Raw genomic sequence first — 17,270 nt, forward strand, 5'->3', positions numbered from 1 at the left:
CATTTACCTGAATTCACCTCCCTCAGCAAAAATAAATAAATCAAAATCATTTTTAAAATTACTTTCCAATAATGTTATGTGAATTGGTATTTACTAATTGCCGGGGAAGTGAGGATCAAGTAAACTACGTTAATTCTCTGAATCCAGCAGTTACAACAAAGATAAAATGTTCAGCACTCTGAATACTGAACACAAGTGATATTGCATGCTAGACCTTAACCTACATAAAATATATATTTTACGTGATTTAAATGAATCATTTTGTATTAAGAATGACAATTATCAATGTCTAATAATAATTTGTAGTAATAATACTGTCTACAGTAACCAGGTGGAATCAACCAACAAGTCAAAACAAACTCTATATCAGAATCTAAGCAAATTAATTAAGAAGCAATCAGTTAGAATAATGAAATACTACATTTTCTATTGAACATAGGCTCACTACTTTTAATTTACAAGATAGTAGACATTAGACAAGACATTAAATTGGAAATACCAGAGAAAAGAGAAATACTGATAAGCCAGACCATGCTAGAGTATTGCCCTATTCTGCTTTAAGCGTCACAGGAACAAAGTAAACAAGCTAGAACTTGCAACACAAGCTGGCCCTGATTGGGTGATGCTGAGTTAAGGTGTAAAAGGGCGGGGGGCGGGAGTGTCATCCTCCTATATGGCAAGAACTAGCCCATCTAAGAGGTCAATGTACTTAGTAATTAAAGTGACTGCATATTGTTGCGAGAAAGGCTAAGCACCATTCTATTATGATGAAAAGATTCATGGTTTTAGCCTGAACATGAATATGTTAGGAGGTAATCCTGCTCAGATATTGAATTTTTTTTTTCTTTCTGCTTCCAACAACAGAGGTGCTATTTGTAGATACTTACAGTACATATTCCATGTAATAAAATCAAACTGCTTCCGATAATGTAGATTTCAACTGTCTAGCTTCAACAATCATTATATATACACACTTATATATGCACTTTATTAGTACACCTGTACACCAGTTTGTTAATGCAAATATTTAATCAACCAATAATGTGGTGGCAACTAAATGCATAAAAGCATGCAGACATGGTCAAGAGCGGTTTTTCAGACAAAATGTCAGAATGGGGAAAAAATGTGATTGAAGTTACTTTGACCATGGAATGATTATTTGTGCCAGACTGGATGGTTTGAGTATCTCAGAAACTGCTGATCTCCTGGGATTTTCACGCACAACAGTCTCCAGAGTTTGCAGAGACTGGTGCGAAAAACAAAAAACATCCAATGAGCAGCAGTTCTGCGGGCAAAAACACGTCGTTAATGAGAGAGGTCAGGGAAGGGCCAGACTGGTCAAAGCTGACATGAAGGTGACAGTAACACAAATAACCACACATTACAACAGTGGTATGCAAAAGAGCATCTCTGAACATGTGAAACCTCTAAGTGGATAGCCTATACCAGCAGAAGACCAATAAGTCAGAAACATAAGTCTAATAAATACACTCACTGAGCACTTTATTAGGTATTACGACACTCAATGATTTAAATTGAATGTTACAGATTGCATTCAAACAAGTGGGGAAAATGGAAACCCATAAATAGCCTCAATTGCCATGACACCCCATAAATAGCATATTCTGGTGACTATTCAGTGACAATCTCAGACCCATAGATTACAGGCCTAGATTAGGGTATCTGTGTAACTATTTTGTTAATTGATAAAAATAAACTATTAACATTTCTATTTTTGAAAGCATTCTTACTTTACAGCATTTTTTCACACTATATATATATATCCTGTGAACCTGGTTAATGCCACGGATGAGTGCACGCATTATTGGCCACTACGCTCTGTATTGTTCTGCGTTCCAGTGTGCGGCTGGCTTTGTGCTCCAGTGTCTGCCACTGTGTAATTCTGTGAGACAGCAGGACTGTTTACTGCCTGTCCCTAAGGAGGCAGGAGAGGCAGCCGGCAAGGGAAAGAGATTAATCTGCAACAGTGATGGGGAACAGAATGTGGCCCCTTCGATCTTCAAAGCCATTCAAACCCAATTCCTGGTTGTGAGCATTGAATCAGCTCCCTTTAGGCAGAAATGTTGTGAGTTTTTCCCCCACCCAAAATCCTCTCTGAAGTATGTAACTTCATCTTTTTTGTTTATTTCAACCAGAGAAGAATGACTTCATGTTGGGAATAGAAACTTGGTGGTGACACATCTGACACATCTATGGGGTAAATTAAAACGGCATGACACTGAAGACTTTATCATCACCCTTATTTTTTAATTATCCAACTCTCCCTGTGGTTCCCTCTAGAAAGAGGTATTGTTTGAAAGAGGCATTTCTAAATGAACCATTTCAAGTCATTTGTACCATGGGAACCAAACCGTATGTGTTTTTCCAACACGTTTTCCATAAAAATGCCAGCCTTCTCTTCCAACAGATCTCTTGGTCTCTTTGGAGCTCAGACTGTGATGCAATTTCTGATGCACTGCAAGCTGTGGTGCATGTTCCCTGCATTTACAGATGGCTGTAACATAAACAAGATAAAGCCCCTACCCGCACTCATGATAACCCCCTCACACACACACACACACACACATTTGAAACTGAAATTATGCCCCTGAACTGCAGATAATATTAGTAGTTCCCCAGATCCAATAAAAGCATTTTTTTTTAACTGAAGAAGCATTAGGGCAAGGATACTGTTTGCATACAACCACAATAGAAATTGATTAAGTGCTGATATGGTGCCCTCCCAAACACAGATGCAGTGAAAATGAAAAATCCATCTTTGTTCTGTTTGAAAAGTGCTGACTCAGAAATTCTCTGACAGGTGTACACTATGGTATTGAGCTGTAATGAAAGATATTTGGAGGTAATAAGCGTGATTCTATTATAAATGAGAAATAGTAGCACAGGCAGCAATATTGGAAGAGAGGGCTGATTGGGGATTCGCAAAGACCAGTTGAGGCTATTGTGAGGCCATTACCAAGACATAAAGCTGAGTATACACTGTGCGGATTTTGCCATAATTCTGCAGTTGCTGACAAAATTTCCAAATCATAGAAGAAGTCTTTCGTTGTGAGCCATAATCGGCCGTCTTGGATTTCTCAGTATCGTAGGAGCATCGTAATGCAATACATTATGTACTGTAAACACATAACACTCAACACATAGCACTACCTACAATAAACACATTGTTTTAACATTAATTCATTCGCTCACTATTTCTAGTGTCACCTTCTATACTAAAATATTACTTGCATGTGAATTAAATAGCCTAGGCTAATTAAGTGCACCGTTAAAATGGTACCACTTTTCCTACTGCTCTCAAAATGTTTCACATCCCGAATAAATAGCCAAAGTCACTTTTGCCTGAGATTAACTAAATTATGTGAAATGTTATTGCCAATTTAAGTTTGTTTGATTTTGTTTACAATAATTGTTAGGGGTGGCAATAATTTTGACATCTATGTTTTTTAGAAATAATGAATAATGAATAATGAATTTAGTCAAAGAAATTAAATTAAATAATTTCCCATTTTTTTATCAATGGTGCCAATAATTCTGTAGCCCGTGCAGTCAAAGGTCATGTCATTCATGGTATATTCCTTTTCACTTAAGTAAAAAATGTAAATCCCCCCCCCCACACATTCCTGTCGTAAAAAACAGAATAGGTATGATAATATAATAAATATTTTAACAGAAGTCAGATTTCCCTTTTCATAATTTGTATAAATATTGGCTGAAAATAATAATATGAAACGTATTAGAATTGACTGAGATTTGAGAAATTCAATTGAGAAAATAGTTAAAAGTTTCCTTTGTGACCAGCTTCTGGCAATATCCACTGCTGGAGGGGCATCAATGCAGCACATGCCACTGGCCAGAATGTTGTTTTCAAATACTTTGAATTCTCCATGCTGCATTGCTCATCAGGCATTCCAATTTCACAATTTCACTACCTCAAAGAAACATCTATTTCAGCTACTTATCTACTTAAGTGCCTGCCCAGTTGCCACAAACATCACCAGTTATCACTTGTTTGTAATTCTACACATATACTCTCTGCTTCCTTAATACCTGGAAGATTCACTGCGTTTACTGAGAGTCCTCAGTTCCAATTCTTTTTGCCTTCCTTCTTCTCCCATTTTTAGTAAAAATATTGTGGTTTGGATCTATACAATCCTCCACCAAATTCTACTCGAACAGTCACTTAACCTGAGGAACTGGAAGACACAGTCTCATTTAGTTAGTCTCAGCAGTGAGTGCAGAACAGTTGAATTTTACTGGGAGAAATTCAACATACAGTAAATTCATAGTGAAAGCCTGCTCTTGTTAAAACAGACAAGGTTCATACATACTTCCTGTGCATCCTATGTAGAGTGATGCAGACTATCCAAATATGGGACAAACAGTAAGATTTTGCAGGACAATGCAGGACTGATTGATAATGTCCAATCTTTATACACATTTATACACACATATTGGGCCTAACATATCCCGCCTACACTCTTACCCACTAGTCAGCGCATACAGTATAATCTGCTTGAATAACAGATTATAGGTATAAAATAAAACAGATTAAGCACAAAATGCATGTCAAAATCAAATGTCTAATTGCCTGGACATGAATTTGGATGGTTAGCAGGATTTCAAAAAAAGAATGCTAAAATAAATCAGCCTTTGTACGACCACTTAATATTTTCTTTGCACTCTCAGAGTGACTGCTACCATAGTCGGCTGACCTGTATAAATGGTGCAGTGTGATACATGATTTTTTTCTCAGCTACAGTGACTTGACTGTCACCTTGGGGTTCAATTAGAAATGCTTCCGTAAATCAGGAGCCTGTAACACAAAGCAGGATTACTGAATTAGCTTGATAACTGCACCCAGTTACCGGGACCCTCCTAGATATGGAACAGGGACTGATGTGTAAAAAAAAAAAAAAAAAAAAAAAAAAAGCAAACAAGCAAACAAAATACAAAGAAATATGAATGAACTGAAACGCATGTGTTGAACAACCTAATTATGAGCCTACTGATTCAGATGATTAGAATTTAAACATTTTGGTATCTTTTTTTGTTTACAAATTAGCACAATAACCACAATGTGAACACAGAATTTTTACCCTTCATGGCATTCATAGCGATTTCTTGCCTTATATGGCTTCAGAGGGTAAATAATTCCTCTCAAGATGAAAACCCTTAATTAAGAAAACAAATTAAATTCAAATTCTGGGATTGCAACTCTGGTTGGAACGAAAACCTGCATCCCCATAACCGAGGTTGGGAATCACTGGCATACAGGCCCCTGGACGATTGTTTTTGCAGCAAAACCTTCTGCTGAGGCTCACATGCACTGCGGTACTTGGTATTCTCTTCCATGTGCAACTGAAAACAAAAATGGTATCAGAATTTTAAAAGCTCTCTGACCATTGCCTGACCCAGTCATTCTTGGTTGTAGCTGTATGTTCTTTTCTTTTTGTTAGTACTCATCTTGAGATAGTGCTGGCTAGCTTCGACTATGTGCCTTGTTGATGTTTTTGGCTGAAGAGAATTTACTACCAATCAAACTGTGATACGAGGTATCGTGAGGACAACAGGAGGAGCGAGAGCGAGACGGCAGAGACAAGAGAATGCCAGAGATTAATGGATAATAATGACACATCGTCTCACTATGTGGGATGGGGGACAAATGTTGTGCAGTGTAATGTAACGCGGGACACCTGACCACCCTAATCCTATGCCTTCATTGTTGTTGTTTTTTTGTGTTTTTTCTTTACAAAATAATAGCCTCTCCTTAGCATCAGAATGACTCATTCCTTTTCCTTGACTAATTTTTATTCCGAATGTTTTTTTGTCTCACAATTTTTATGTCCGTTTCATTTTGCTTGCAGAGGTGCAAATCCTTAATTCTATATCTTTTCACAGAAATGTTTATCCCCCTTTCAAGTCACATTATTTCATTTATATCTTAATCATGCTCTATATATTGAACACAGATTCCTCCAAACCATGTCATGTTAGCTGCTGCTTCTCAGCTTATCACATGAGTTTGCAGATCAGGCTCACACAGACATGAGTCAGAGGAAGGCATTTTTATTTTTTATTAAGTATTTTTTGCAATCTACAGTTGCCGGTTAACCTGTATTGGTGTCATTTAGACCTATGTCTTGTGTACACTATATGACTTTCTTAAGTCAAAAGTCAAATCAAATGGCTTTCGGATTACCTTAAGACTGGTCTGGGTGAACTGTGATTGAGCCCCTGACCATCTCATATTGAAAGAGGCGGGTACACGCACACTGTCATGCATAGACCGATGGATTTTCTAAAGATCTTGAAAATGGCAAGATCTTGACAAAAAAATCTTGTAGGGTAGGCTAGGCTGTTGCTGTTAGTGCTATTACTGTGAACAGCCCTCATGCTGCTGCTCAACTCATAACTTTTCTCTTTGTGGGGACAACTTGGATCACACAATTTTTCCAGGCCAGGTATTACTTTCAATTCACAATGCTTCCACTGTTTCTACTAGAAAGTGTCTGCAAAGGGATGAACCAGTATTCTGTTCTCACGACTCACTTAATTCCTCATTATCTGCTTCTTTCTGACTGGCTTAGATCTGTTAGAAATGTGTTAGGTTAGATCTGTGCCAAATTTGGTGAAGATTGGACAATATGTTGGTGCTGAAATGTTTTTAAACATTTTTATGAAGTCCAATATGGCAGCTACATCAATTCAGTTGAGAATAGGTTGTCATGTCTCAGCTTTGGGATTTAACAAGGTATCAGCATACATAAGAATGAAAAACATCAACCATTAATAGCAGAGCATATTTTAGCTTATTGTAGTGCCTCCTAGTGGTCAAATAACACCAAACATTTTCCATATCCTCAGGAAGGAGTCTTGAGTCCAAATACCAAGGTTGGTATGAACACATTAAAGCGTTGCTGAGATATGCCCTCACTTTCCGTTTGCCGACTTTGCTGCCATTTTCGATTGACTGGAATGTATCGGTTTTGTCTCTGCCTTGGGATCTCCCAAGATACAACAACACACAATAATTTCTTTAAGGCAAACACATCAACAGTTATTGGGCAAAACACATTTTTACTTATTGTGCCGCCCCCCAGTGGCCAATAGCTCATTTTATTGCACGTCCAAAAACTTACAAACGATTTTGTAAGTCCAATACGGCTGCCGCATCAATTAGGTTGACTTGAAACGTTTCCATCTCTTGGCCTCTCACGGTATCACCAGATACACAATTTTTTTTTAAGCAAACACATCACCTATTGTTAGCCAAAATGCATTTTTGCTTATCGCATCTATCTAAAACCATAGAACGAGCCACTTCTAGTCAACCTTCTTCTTTCTTTTGTAACAACAACCTGCTAGACCCCCACCAGTCTGGCTTCAGATCTGGCCACTCGACAGAGACCACGCTCCTCTCCATCAGTGAATCACTCCATGCCGCACGAGCAGCCTCCCTCTTCTCTGTCCTCATTCTTCTAGATCTCTCTGCTGCCTTCCTCTCGTCACCTCTCCCCGTCCCTCCCCACCTCCCTGTAAACCTTAATTGTTGTCTTTCTGTGACTTACTTTTTTGTGTATCAGTATTTTTAGTTTGGCTAGGTAAGGGGTTTGGTCATACTTTTGCATTTTGTTTGTTTGTTTTTCTGTAAAAAAAAAAAAAATTGGCCCTGGTCCTTATCTTTGTTGTACTGGTAGCAGTTGAAATTGTACTTCCCTCTAGGGTATTTCAGCGCACTTATCCCTGGTTATGGGTATGCACTTTGTTGTACGTCGCTCTGGATAAGAGCGTCTGCCAAATGCCATTAATGTAATGTAATGTAATGCAGTGCCCCCAAGTGATCAAATGACGGAATTATTTTGGTTCCTCCCCAGGTCTACGTGCCAAGTTTGGTTTTGATACATCAAAGCGTTGCTGAATTATGACCTCACTTCCTGTTTGGTGACTTTGCTGCCATTTTCCATTGACTGTAATGGATGAATGCTTTTGTCTCTGCCTTGGGATCTCCCAAGATACAACCACACACAATAATTACTTTTTTAAAGCAAACACATCAACAGTTATTGGGTAAAATGCATTTATACTAATCTTACCACTGGGGGGTGCCACAATGACTACTTTTTTGCACATCCTCAGGAAGGGAGGACGTGAACCAAGTTTGGTATTAACACATCAAAGCGTTCCTGAGATATGCCCTCACTTCCTGTTTGGAGGCTTTGCCGCCAGTTTCGATAAGCTGTGCTAAGCAAACAATTTCGAAAACCAAGAATCCATCTGATCACCATTGTGAGGCTTGGTCCGAAGATCACCTATGCAAATCTGTCTCTGTATTCATCATATTTCCTGCTGTAAATCCAGCTATGGCCATCTTGAAATTACCAGCTACCAGCTGTTTCAAAACATAGCTTGAGCATTTTTTTCAGCAGGGTTATTAAATATAATTTCTTTAGAAGCCAAAAAAGTTGTTGACAGTTCTGCCTACAACCCGGATTTGTCTTCCAGGTCGCCAACGATAAGGGTTGAGAGCATGGGCTGTGTTGTTTGGCAGGGAATTGTCTGGCTTGGTATTAGCTTAGTTAACTTGTTAATGCAATATCTTGATGATATCCCATCCTAATGCAAAATATGGATCGGCTACCATGCGCTTGTGGAAATCTGCAGTTGATATAGTTTGTTGAAAGCGGCAATGGAATAGCCTAATGGGTAGCTACCAAGATGTTACCTCTGGCTAAAAATGGTTAATTAGCATTCTAAAAGTGAGTTCCCTGCCCGTTAAAACCCAGTCCCATAAATCTGCTTATCCTGGAAGGCCATTCCAGGTTATAGTCTATGCTACTGGTAATATAGACTATTTGTGAAATAGGTTGTGTGGATTATAGGGAATAATAGCATCACACAATCATGCCACTTTCTGGGACGAATGCATTCAGGGGAACCCGATAGCCCAACGGTGGGTGCACCAATCTGGTCTTCTGTAACGTCAAATGAACTACACTATATAGCAGGGGTCAGCAACCCTGGTCCTGGAGAGCCGCAGGGTGTACTGGCTTTCGTTGTTACTTGGCATTAATTGATCAATGAAAGCCATTGATTACACAGTTAACTCACCTCACCTGGTTTCTTGGGTCTGAATCGGTTGCTTATTTTAAGGTGGAGACGAAAGCCAGCACACCCTGCGGCTCTCCAGGACCAGGGTTGCCGACCCCTGCTATATAGTTAAATATCTATTCTTATATCTTCACCAATATAGCTACTGCTCTAGATGTAATTATATTATAACCATTTAGTCACCCTGAATGGAGACATTTGCTAAACACGCACACACACACAGACACACACACATACAGTATTATCATGTTTAGACACCTGTTTCAAGTAGACAGTCAGATGATTCTGAGGGCCGGAAGTCACATCATGCACTCTAGGCAACATTTCCTACTATGACCAGTATCAGGTGATCTATGTCTCGGTCATTCTATGACACAGGCTTTGGCATCATCCTCAAAGGCTTTAAACTAGAAGATAAATATCAAATTAAACATCAATGTTTTCTGTGACATCCCTGTAGAAAGCTAGAATTGTAAATTCCCAAATGATTAAATTTAAATAGCTTCCCCCTCTAAATGGAGTCCTGGAACATCACTTCCAATCGCACCAGGTTCTGTTGCACAAAATTAAAAATTATATTTCAGGGAAAGAGTACAGTTCAGAAGAGGATATGCACAAATGCCCCGGTCCCCTCCTATGTTGCAAAGGAAATAAGTGGGCCATTGTTTGGAGGCCTCTTCCTGAAAACCCAAAAAGGATCCATGAATTAATGCTCTACTTTATGTAAGTGGCCAGTATAAATGTATGAATTTGCAGTTTGGGATGAGGAATAGAGTACATGATATGTACATGATTCAAGAGTTATAAAAGGCTTTAAAAAAAAAAAGGCTAAAGAATACCTTGTTGTTTTTGCTAAACGGAGACTCTGTAAATCATTTCTATTCCAATAATGAAAATACACTCAGTGAGCATTTTATTAGGTATTTTAGACTTCTTTTTTAGACTTATTGGTCTTCTACTGCTATATTTCATTTTATTTATTTAATGTTTATTTGAGCAAGGACAATGCCAAGAGACATCATTACTGCCAGATTACACCAGGTTAATGTAGCTGATGTTCTGCATACAGAGATTATCGCTATTGCTAGTTTCCAACTCCTGTCCCTAGTTAGGCTTTTTTATGAAAAAAATAAATAAAAATAAGACAAAGTTAAGAAATGTACACACTTAGAATACAAACATTCAATAGATGTTAAATACATACACACATAGCACATTGTTACAAAAAAAAATACATGCGTGTTATATATTACAAATAAAAGGTAGTAGAAAAGTATTTAATGACAAGCTAACTTGATATGATGACTAAATGCGAGCAGCGCTGTTTTTGTTTCAGCCAAAATTTGACCTACACACTAAAGTCCTTTATATTAGTGATAGCTTTTATTTCTATTGGCAAGGAATTCCAGTGGTGAGAACCCTTTATTCACATTGCTGACTGCCCAAAAGTGGTCTCGCAATGTCTAATTTTACAGTTACCACTGGTTACACCCCTGGTAATCCTGTTCCCCCCAATCTACAGATGAATTTATTAAGTATGTCTGGTGCTCGACCATTCAAGCATTTAAAAACCAATTTAAGGTAAGAAAACTGTATAAAACTTTCAGGACTTCAGTAAAAGACAGTGATGCCATCTCTGGGGCTTTTTATCCATTATTTTTTCAAGTTTTATTATACAAAGAATTCATTGTTGAATAACAACATCAGAGGCTTGGCTCCATGCTGTTAAACAGTAAGAGATGGCGTGCATATATAATTGTGCTGATTTTTACGGTTTTAGCAATATTTTTAATATGCTTATGAAATTTGAGATTTGAGTCTGAGATCATACCCAGAAATTTGAATTAATTAACCTCCTCGATTTTCTCCTTCTGTATTGTCACTTGAAGCGTTTCTATTTGTGATCGTTTTCAAATTGAGAAGCACATTGAGACCGTTCTTTTTCACATTGAGTGTGAGATGATTTTGCTGTAACCATTGATAGACCCCTTTCATATTAGTTGTTAAGACCTCAGATGCCGTTTAAAAAAAAAAAAAATTAAAAGATTTTTTTTTACTGAAGCTCTGCTCTGCGATCTCACCTGTAGCCCTGTTGCGTATCTACTTGAGAGGTTTGACACATTTTTTTACATTATTGGCATTTGGCAGACGCTCTTATCCAGAGCGACGTACAGTCGATTAGACTAAGCAGGAGACAATCCTCTCCTGGAGCAATGCAGGGTTAAGGGCCTTGCTCAAGGGCCCAACGGCTGTGCGGATCTTATTGTGCCTACACCAGGATTAGAACCACCGACCCTGCGTGTCCCAGTCATTCACCTTAACCACTACGCTACAGGCCGCCCCTTTTGTGTTCAGAGATGCTCTTCTGCATACCACTGTTGCAATTTGTTGTTATTTGTGTTACTGTCACCTTCCTGTCAGCTTTGACCAGTCTGGTCCTTCTCCTCTAACCCTTCTCATTAACAAGGCACTTTTGCCCGCAGAATTGCTGCTCACTGGATGTTTTTTTATTTTTCACACCATTCTCTGCAATCTCTATAGACTGTTCGGGATGAAAATACCAGGATATCAGCAGTATCTGAGATATTCAAACCACTCTGTCTTTTATATATTTAGTTGCTGCCACATGATTGGCTGATGAAATATTTGCATTAACAAGCTGGTGTTCAGGTATACCTAATAAAGTAAGTGCTCAGTGAGTGTATATACGTATACAGTATATCCTGTTCAAATGTTTCATTAAAAACTTCCATGTGAAAAGAAAATTGGTCACATGAAGTTTGTGCACATATTTTTCACATATGACTGCCTTTTTCAAATGTGAACTGCAGTCTTCACATCTGAAAACAAAACATGACTTGAATTAAATAACATAGGTTACCATTTCTGCTCTCATCCTATGGGTATTTACATGTGATTTCTTTACATCTGTTACTGTGAATTATATCCTAGTGCAATACCCAAAGTATATGTCATTAATTTGTTTTGTTTCTTTATTTTTCCAAATTTTTCATAATTTTCCAGAACATGTAATCAATGTTCAGGGGAACACACTTGTGTCACAGTTAAGACAGACCTGTGGTATATACACAGTAAAATGTTCAATATTCACTTAACTCTAACTGAGTACATATGAGTGCAGTTGGGACCATATGTACTCTGTAAAAGTCTATTTTAAAAGACCCTGTGCAGTGAAAATCATGATTTTAAAATGCTTATATTATGTCCAAAGATTATAAGGTTACTTACACATCGATGTTAAAATTATTTCAGAGATGTATGTTATGAATTAATGAAATTGGCTAAGAAAATCAATCAAATTTAAACATTTCAAAACATGTTTCAAATGCAAACCTGTTCATTTATTATAGGTCATACCAGCTAAATCTTTATCACTCACAGAACTATGGCTAATTTTCCACCTTGTTAGGTATAAACCTAACAATGTGGAACATGCACCCAACAGGATGGAAATCTTGTACATTTATATAGACCATAATAAAGACCACAATACATTTGACATGTTTTACCTTTTTGCTAAGGACACAAGTGTTGTAGCTCTGACCTTTAATGATTTTTTTTACAGTCTACTGTTCCTTATCGATAAGCACAAAGGTTCTGAATTCATTACCAGTGATCCCAAATCAGATTCTATGAAGTTGTATGAAACATAACTTATTTTAATCGCGTCTTGGCTGATATCAAAGCTTGACATTCAGCAGATGCTCTTGCCCAGGGCAACTTACACAGATTACATTTACATCGCAATTCAGGTTAAGTCCCTTGCTCAAGGGTACAATGGTACTCAAGCTGGCAATCAAACTGACAACTATTGCACACTGCCGTTCACATGAAAGTTTAACATCTCCTCACCTCCAGTAGGGAAGCGCAGGAAACATGTTCTTTTCAGTTGAGAAGTACTTATATCTTTAGGCCCTGATGAAGCTCAAGGCAGTTTCCCTGTCGCAGTGACCCTGTCCCCTGCCCATAGGCAGATGTATATACACACTGTTAGGGTCAGACAGGAGTAAACAAACTGCTTCCTTTAATGTTTACATTGTCATTTTTCTTTAAAATATGATAAATTAATCCAATGCTACAGGTCACAGATTTCAGTGATGTGTGGGATTGCTTACCTGATAAGGAGAGAATAAAAAAAACTTTTAAAATAACACCTCTTTAATGCTGTTAGGCAGTCCTTGCTGTGGGTGACATTTATTTATGCTAATAGCACTGTAATTTATAACAGAGCACCTCAAGATGACAATATGAGCAGGGCCTACATATGCATGAGTGCACATTGTTTGGCCATTGCATTATAATGTTATCAGTGAAGAGTAAATCTTGTGGTGACAAAGTTGTCTTCACTTTCCACTGCTTCACCTTAGAAATCCCTTAACTTGACTGTAGCACTACATATTTTTTAGCTATATGTTGTTAAATATGCTCTAATTGCATTAAGTAGAAATATGGAGGAGTCTATCTGTCTTGTATTCCCAATGTAATACATATACAGTAATGACAGTGTGACTGTTTAGTTGTATTGGCCATAGTGCTTTTACGGTCCTTGTGCCTTGCTGTAGTTCATAAGCTGGTAATTGAACCAGCTGAACCATCCTTTTACTGGGCTGACCTGATTGTGTAATATTTTTGTAAACAGTGTGCGTGACTGTAGCTACTTGTGCCATTGGGGCCCTTCTGATTCTGCATGCATGCATCCCCCCCAAGCTCTGCGCTCTCTGTCGAGGCAATGGGGAACAGTCCCGAAGGCTGCAGCATAGCCAACCGTCTTTCACTCTCAGGCCTGGGGATGCCTGCGGCGCTGTTGGTAGCTGCACTCAGATCAAGTTTTTTGGGGCTTTTTTTGGCAGCTTGTTGGCTGCACTTGCGTTCATCGGTCGATTGGTGTGCATTCTCCAGCCGCATAGACGAGGGAGGCCTGCCCTCCGGGCACTGACCTTTCTCACTTTCTCACTCTGCACTCTGATGAATGTTTTTGTGTTTTGTTTTTTTTGGCGGCTTGGTGGCTGCACTTGTGTTTCCCAGTTGATTGGTGTGCGTTTTCCTGGCGCGTAGATGAGGGAAGCCTGCCGTCTGGGCGCTGACCTTTCTCAGGGGCCGTGGGCTGCGGGCTGCGGGCTGACCTCCCTGTCACTCAGGTTGGTGTGGTGCGGAATGCTGACAACAAAGCCCCCATTGAAGGGGGATCTCCACGTGTGCCTCCCTGCTGGATTCCCTCCCCACACCAAAGAAAGTAAACAAGCGCAGCCTCTGCCAAGAAGCTTAGCAGATGGTAGAGCTGTCTGCACTGGGCATAACCCACGTTATAATCACACAGAGCCTGGCGTCTCTGGACAGGAGAAAGTGGTGACCTTGAGGCAAAGGTAAGTGCCTGTCCCCCATCTGTCATTCAGGCAATAAGGTGGATGTTCTTGCTGGCAACACAGCCATTCGAAGTTAAAGGTTTTACTTTACTTTTGACAGTATTTATTTTACATCCACCTGGGAAGCTGTCCTGGAGGAAACATGTGCAAGAGTCTTCTTTGATGTAACTACAAGGAATAGCCTGGTGAGATTTTTTGAGCTGGATTTGTTTCCATTGTCAGGAAATATTGGCTGTGTGGTTTTGTAAAGCTGTGGGTTTGACTGCTACTTGGTGTGCACATACTATGTTGGTGCCATGAATGCTTGAGGTTGCAGCTCTGATGTTTGAATACAAGTTATGTCCATTGCAAACACTAATGTATCTCCTTGGGCCCAACATAAATGCTTGCTCAGTTGTCCTTGTGCAGGACCTGGTGGCTATCTTACAGGAAATGGTGTTGTGAGTCTTATCCCTTCTTTGACCAAAGATTATTTATATCCTACTGTTATTTGCACAGGTTGTATAGATTTTTTTTCACAAGTGTTTTTGCACCAAAGGCATTATTGTATTGGTAACCTAATTTAATGTAGCATCTCCCTGCTGCACAAAACAAGCTAGGTTTTGAAAGAGCTGTTAGCTGGTCTTAATTGTTGTTACTGCATTTGATAATGACAGCTTGATAAAATGGAATATGGAAATGGCTAAAAGTTAGCTATTCTGTCTGAGGTTTAGGCACTGTTTGTCTATGACGCAGAATACAATGTTTTTTTTATGCTCTGTGTCTCAAAACGACCTTCATCAAAATGATCTTCGGCAGATTTGGGACTGGGCATTCTTTGCTCTTGTCTCAGCAGCTGAAATGTGCAGACATGGTAGGTGAAGTTGTGGAGTCTGACGGTGATGGTGTGTGTGTGTGTTGACAGGAGATTTTTTGAGGAGTAGGGGAACCTTTGTTAGATTTAGCAGAACAGAGCACTGCAAAGCTTTTGGGCTTTGGGGTCATAGCTGCCTGTGTCTTGCTCTGTCCATGAATGAAGGGAGGTGGTATTTTTCACGTTTATGAGTTTACTTGTATACAGTAATAGCGAGGGGTGATGAAATATTTATGCTTTATCTATGCTTCTCCTTAAGAGGGACACAGAGCAGTCAGGTGAAGGAAAATCTATACCATAAAGTCTGTGATACAGCTGAAACCAGGTCGGGTATAGCATAAACTGGAAGTCATGTATACAACAGAAAAGTTTTCATTTTTACGAGCTGAATGTAAAACTAGTTTCAGGTATAGATAGACATGATACAAGCACAAATTATTTTTGGGTAGGCTAGATACAGGTACAAATAGTTTTGTTGGTTAAACAGATACAGGTACACATAGTTTTGTTGGTTGAATAGATGCAAGTACAGATTTCTGGTTGAATAGATACAGCTATGGATAGTTTTGTTGGTCCAACAGATACAGGTACATATGGTTCTATTTCATTCACTCTGACCATCAGAGAGACGGTGCTTTCCCACATTTGAATTATCTCCATCTCGCTCATGCCCAGGTTGAGACCTTATAACAAGAGTCACCTGTGATGTGTACGATGTAAGGCAGCCCCTAGAAGTACCCACATCATTCACTCATCTGTTCCTAAGAATCTTCTCACAAATTGCAGAGAATGGAAAGCAGGCCGGTCAAACAACGTTTATTTCGGCTTTTTGGCCATAGCCCATGGCACCGGATTCTAGTCTAGACTAGTGTGCTTGCAACTCAGATCCAAACAAAGGAACTACAAATTGGGGTCAGCATGTCCACTGTCCCAGTCAACCAGTCCCAGCTTTCAAAGGCATTGTTACTAAAACCTGCTGTTCCAAACAACAAGCCTACAAATTGGGGTCAGCATGTCCGCTGTAAACCGGTCACAGCTTTCAAAGGGATTGCTACTAAAAGCTGCTGTTCCAAACAATGAGCCTACGAACTGGGGTCAGTGTCTCTGCTGTAAACCTGTTGCAGCTGTTACTACAGTATGAAAAGCTGTTGACCTAAACAAGGGAACAACAAACTGGGGTCGGCAAGTCCGCTGTTAACCAGTTGCAGTTGCATAGCTGTTGCTCCTAAGAGTTGCAGATATAAGGCTATTCGTGTCTGGAAAATTAATAGAAATTGCATTGAACCCCAAATATGTCCATTATAATCCAGTATACACTCAGTGAGCACTATATTAGGTAGGGCTGTACACCAGCTTGTTAATTCAAATATTTAATCAGGCAATCATGTGGCAGGAACTAAATGCATAAAAGCATGCAGACATCATCAAGTGGTTCAGCTGTTTTTCAGACCAAATATCAAAATGGGGAAGAAATATGGATGTCAGATATCAGAACAGCAGAGTCTTTGACCACTTTCAAGCTCAGACTGAAGACTCATCTCTTTAGGCTGCACCTTTCCCTCCCTACCTCACCACCATGACTAGCCATGTGCATGCCATAGATTATAATGGCACTTATATATAGTTATTGTTGTACTCGGGATATTCTAGCTGCCACCCATGATATGCTAGCTGATAAGCTGATGTATTCTTAAAGGGTTCATATTGAATCTATGTGGTCACACCGTACTTTCCTCTAGGGTCGTCATCACACTTGTTCCTGTATCCAATTTGCTCTTCATTGTACATCGCTCTGGATTAGAGTGTCTGCTAAATGCCAGTAATGTAATGTAATGTAAAAATGTGATTAGTGACTTTGACTGTGGAATGATTGTTGGTGCCAGACAGGATGGTTTGAGTAT

At 39.2% G+C, this 17,270-nt stretch overlaps 1 protein-coding gene across 3 annotated transcripts in view; it reads left to right on the forward strand.

Annotated features, from left to right (window-relative positions):
• The window catches only part of LOC133132731 (dystrophin-related protein 2-like), a 93,702-nt gene that overhangs the window by 29,791 nt on the left and 46,641 nt on the right, over positions 1–17,270 (forward strand). Inside the window, exon 1 of one of the 3 annotated variants that reach the window (XM_061248402.1) lies at positions 14,441–14,516. The exons of 1 other annotated variant lie outside the window; for it this stretch is intronic. The gene's annotated coding sequence lies outside the window, so the exon portion shown is untranslated. Of the gene's footprint in view, positions 1–14,440; positions 14,517–14,614; positions 14,702–17,270 lie in introns of those variants that run through there. One more of the 3 variants, XM_061248403.1, reaches the window with a different exon arrangement.

This window comes from Conger conger, chromosome 7, assembly GCF_963514075.1.
Source record: "Conger conger chromosome 7, fConCon1.1, whole genome shotgun sequence".
Lineage (NCBI taxonomy): Eukaryota > Metazoa > Chordata > Actinopteri > Anguilliformes > Congridae > Conger > Conger conger.